Below are 5,012 nucleotides of genomic sequence, written 5' to 3'. Positions count from 1 at the left end.
TTTTTTTTCCATGGACTCTAAATGATTGCTGCTTGCACTTCCCGTACGTGTTTATATCAGCAAGTCTAATATAATTTATCTGCCTCACGGGAGCCTGCGACAGTGTGATATAACCGGAGCAATGCGGTTCTGCCAACCTCTCCCTTAGAACAAGTCACCAGAAATTCCCATCCACCAGATTCATAAATTCTTTGCGTTAAATTCTCGTTTAAAACAACTTTTAACTTTTACTGATTTATGATGGGCTATTAGCCATTCTCATTGGAAAATTTTACTTGGGGGGAAATTTTACTTCTGGTCAGAACTTCTCTCCACGATGTCTGGTTAGCAAAAGAGGCCATTTATTTCCGGAAGTCAAGCACGTCCCCCATTTTTTTCAGTTCTTCTTTCCTCGCGAGTTGTCAAAGTCACAAGCCTCTCAGCGCCTTTTAGGACATTCCCTATAAACCCCGTTTGCAATAACGACAACTAGATGGCGATGTAGCGACAGACATAAGCTCGGATCGAATACTTAAAACCTAAACGGGTACTCATTTCGGTTTGTATGTACGACGGTACAGCCTCTGTGCAGCAAAAAATGTGCGCCCAACAATGCAAGGAAAGCTCAACTTCCGAAAGCTGCAATTACAACAGACGGCCAATTTATTCGCCACCTGACTCTCACACCTGCTCTCTGAGAGTACTATTCTACAAACCGACATACACGAATAGTGGAATACATTTCCCGCTCATTAAGTAACGCCGCCGAAGAAGTAGTCGGATTTCAGCAACCCCAAAAGACAACTGGTACGGTGAGCAATGTCAAAAAGCTGCAGAGAAAAAAAATGCCGCTTACAGAGCCAGGCTGCGATCGGGTGCAACGCGAGCTATATGGGACCGTTATAGGGAACTGAAGAAGGAAGCGAAACGTATTTACCGCAATAAGAAGAGAGAGGCCGAAATACGTGAGTGCGAAGAGCATGAGATGCTGGCCGACAGGAAAAACGCCCGAAAATTTTACCAGCGGGTTAGGCGACTTACGGAAGGTTTCAAGACCAGGGCGTACTCCTTTAAGAACAACAATGGCGACCTAGTGACCGATGTCCAGGATGTACTTAAATTATGGAGGGAATACTTTTCCACCCTACTGAATAGTAGCAGCTCTGAAAGTAGTGGAGAAGATGAACCCTAGTCCGCAGTCGATGACGATGGAGTCGATGTCCTATCGCCTGTCTATGACGTGATGCGAAGAGCGATTACGCGGCTGACAAACAACAAAGTGGACTGGAATTTAAGCCCGCCGTAAGCGAACTGGTTGGACCTTACCAGTGTGGCTTTAGACCTGGCAAATCCACCATAGATCAGTTATTCACAATATGCCAAATCTTGGAAAAGACCCGCGAGAATAGGATCGACACACACCACCTATTTGTTTTGCCTTCTCGGGATTAGATAAAGAAGGAAAGCGAATGGGTCTGGTGGTGAACGAGGACAAAACGAAGTATCTCCTGTCATCACCAGGGTTGCCGTTTTGGGCTTTTCCTACCAAAATTGGTAGGTGTTTTTATCGTTGGTAGGATGGTAGGATGCTTAAAATGTTGGTAGTCTCTTTGCTCATAAAACAGAAAACATCCCTAATAGTTTCACCAATAACAAGGATGTTCAAATATTTTAAACGACACTAGAAGAGCGATTCAAAAGCATACCACATAATAAATGTACGTGTTTACAGAAAATTTAATTTTTGTCATACACGAAAAATAAAAATAAAATAAAACAACTTATTGTTAATCCAGTAGTTAAATCGGAGAATCTCAAAGTTTTTAACCGCAACTCGAAGAAATTAATGGCAAACCCGCAGTCTGCAGAAGCCCGGAGACTCTTAGACCCGGACATTTGTCAAGACTAACCGTGAGGTTTTTTTTACCTTACTTATGTACATATACTTCATAAAATATGTATGCAAATGAGCGGTGTATAAAAAATCTACGATGCAATTTTGTTTTCTATAAATTTTGCAAATTTGTTGCCGTTTTCTCGGTTTTTCGGAGGTTACTCGAATTTTTGCGGGTGTAGAAGTCAAACGGACCTCATAGATGGATTGAGCGGGTCGAAATACATGTCGGTAGGTGGGTTTGGTTAAAGCACACACAATATGTACATAATAGCTATTATTCTGACCTTTTTTTACCTGGAAATCTTATTTTAAGTATAAAAACCAGCAAAAATAAACGTATTTAGCGCTGTCAAATGCCGTTTAATTGGCTAAAAGAAATGGTAGGAAAGAAGCCATTTTGGTAGGTATTGGAGCCAGTTCTTGGTAGGAAAGAAAGTTTTTCAGTGATAACCCTGGTCATCACACAAACAGTCAGAGCATACGCGTCTTGGTACCAACGTCACTGGTGACTGTTACAAGTTTGAAAAAGTAGACGTCTTCGTTTATTTGGGAACCATCACTAACACCAATAATAATGTCAGCCTTGAAGTTCAACGGAGAATCACTCTTGCCAACAAGTGCTACTTTGGACTGAGTAGGCAATTGAGAAGTGAAGTCCTCGCTCGTCGTACAAAGATCACAATCTATAAGTCTCTCATCATGCCTGTGCTGGTGTATGGCGCGGACGCATGGGCAATGAAAACATCTGATGAAGGGGCTCTTGGAGTCTTCGAGAGAAAGATTCTGCGCAAGATTTATGGGCTTTTGCGCGTTATCGATGGCGAATACCGCAGACTATTTAACGATGAGCTTTACAATGACATAGACGTAGCGCAGCGAATTAAAATTCAGCGGCTCCGCTGGCTAGCTCATGTCGTACGAATGGACAGAAACGCTCCAGCTCTGAAAGTGTTCAACGCGGGTCGCGATGCTGGTAACAGAGGAAGAGGAAGACCTCCTCTGCGTTGGAAAGACCAGGTGGAGAAGGACTTGGCTTCACTTGGCCTTTCCAATTAGCGTCTGTTTGCACAGAAGAGAAACGTCTGGCGTGCTGTTTTGGACCCGGCCAAAGTCGCTTAGGCGGTTACAGCGCCAATAAAGAAGAAGGTAGACAATTTTGGGTTGGTAAAAAATGTAAATTATTTACATTTTGGTATGCTTTTGATATAGTATTTTGTTTGAAAAACAAATAAAAATGTTCGTTCCCGCTTTATTTTTTGTAGTTATCGTTTATTATAACTTTCTTTTCAAAAGTGTAGACTACACTTGCATTAAAGCCAAGAAAAATATTAAAAATCAACGCGATTTTCTAGTGTATTCAAATTTGCACTTTAGCATACTAAAATCTGATGGGCTATAAAACTGAATACATAAAATTAAAAAAAAAAAATCTGAATAAAAAGCTAACAATTTTTTGGATGTAATTGTTAAAGTTTTTGTTTTCATAATTTTTGTACGAAGTTTGAAATGTGGATTGTTTGGTGCTAGTTATGTAATGTGCTAGACTTTTATAAAAAATTATAAACATTAAATAAACAAAAGAAAAAAGCGAAAACTGGTCAAAATGTCATTAACTTAACCAGCTGGACCACAAGTGTACATATCTCGATAAAAAGCGAACATATCGTGCTCCATTCAAAAGTTTTTAATTGCCTAGATATTTTGAACGATTCTTTAAATAAAAAGAAAAATTGGACAGCTATGTAATTACGCACTATGATTGTTCGCAAAAAAATATTGTTTAATGAAAAAAAAATACAAAAGACCAAAAATCAACTGTAATTTTTAACTGCACACTATTAGTTATACTAAAATTATGTTTTATAAAAGTCTAGCACTACATACCCAAATATGTTCTACAAGTTCAGAGTAAAAATTTCGAAATTTAGGCAAACATTTTTGGAATTTTCGTAAATGTTGTATATAGCTTGAATCCTTGATTTTTATGGGTTTGGTTAAAGCACAAACAATATTTTTATAAAAAAAAAATAAATTTGTAGTTTAAAAAAGTTGCGATTAATTAAAAAAATCACCAAGCGCTTGTTAGAGTCACCGTATTTGTGTATATAACTACAGTTGAAGTTTGATGATAAAGTTCCGTTGTGCCTTTAATTTCATCACTTTATTAGTGAAATAAATTTTTTCTTATTACAAAACTTACATTTTTATGGAAATCACAAAAAAAAATTTGAACAAAACTATATATATTTTCTATTAAAATAACTAAAAAGTTATTGGTAGATATTTTCCTGATTTGGTAGATCTTTTTCAAGTGGATGGTGAGAATTTTTTTCGTCAGTGGCAACCCTGCATTAGAGGAAGGTAGAACAGAACAGTTCTAAGTGATACACCACCACTTGTTGGCAATAGCAAGAAGCGTATGCGAACTTTCATACATCTAGTTAAGCAAATGATTTTTGTTTGAAATTCGTATTGTTTTGTATGTATTCTTGGGGAACTATCACGTTCGAAATTAATTTATGTCTTGACTTTGATACTAGTAGATAGAGTCCGACCGATTAATCGGCGTCGGCATCGGCTAGTATCGGCACAAAATTGAGCATCGGCATCGGCCTTTTTTCGCCGATTCTTTGCCGATTCTTTGGAATTCCTTTTCAAATGTTTAGGTGAAGCGACAGCCAACATTAAAAAACATTTGCAGACAGCTCACAATAATTATTATTTTTTTTGTTGAAGGTGTTTCACGTTTTTTCCATACAAACGTATGTGCGACAATTTTCTTTTATATGGAGAACACTTCCAGCAAAAAAATTGCCAAAAATTAACGGGATTTTATCGCAGCTTGAAACTTGCACTTCATTATAACGGGTGATTTTTTTGAGGTTAGGATTTTCATGCATTAGTATTTGACAGATCACGTGGGATTTCAGACATGGTGTCAAAGAGAAAGATGCTCAGTATGCTTTGACATTTCATCATGAATAGACTTACTAACGAGCAACGCTTGCAAATCATTGAATTTTATTACCAAAATCAGTGTTCGGTTCGAAATGTGTTTCGCGCGTCCGATTTATGGTCTACATAATCGACCAAGTGAGCAAACAATTAATGCGATTGTGACCAAGTTTCGCACTCA

General features: G+C 38.1%; 1 protein-coding gene across 2 annotated transcripts in view; it reads left to right on the top strand.

Moving 5' to 3' along the window:
- pan (transcription factor pangolin) overlaps positions 1 to 5,012 on the top strand; it is an 826,450-nt gene that overhangs the window by 33,853 nt on the left and 787,585 nt on the right. The gene's annotated exons all lie outside the window — the stretch shown is intronic.

This window comes from Rhagoletis zephyria, unplaced genomic scaffold, assembly GCF_001687245.7.
Source record: "Rhagoletis zephyria isolate East Lansing unplaced genomic scaffold, Rhagoletis_zephyria_1.1 Rzeph_scaffold_00004, whole genome shotgun sequence".
In the NCBI taxonomy this organism is placed as follows: Eukaryota; Metazoa; Arthropoda; class Insecta; order Diptera; family Tephritidae; genus Rhagoletis; species Rhagoletis zephyria.
This window is presented reverse-complemented; position numbering and strand designations above follow the sequence as displayed.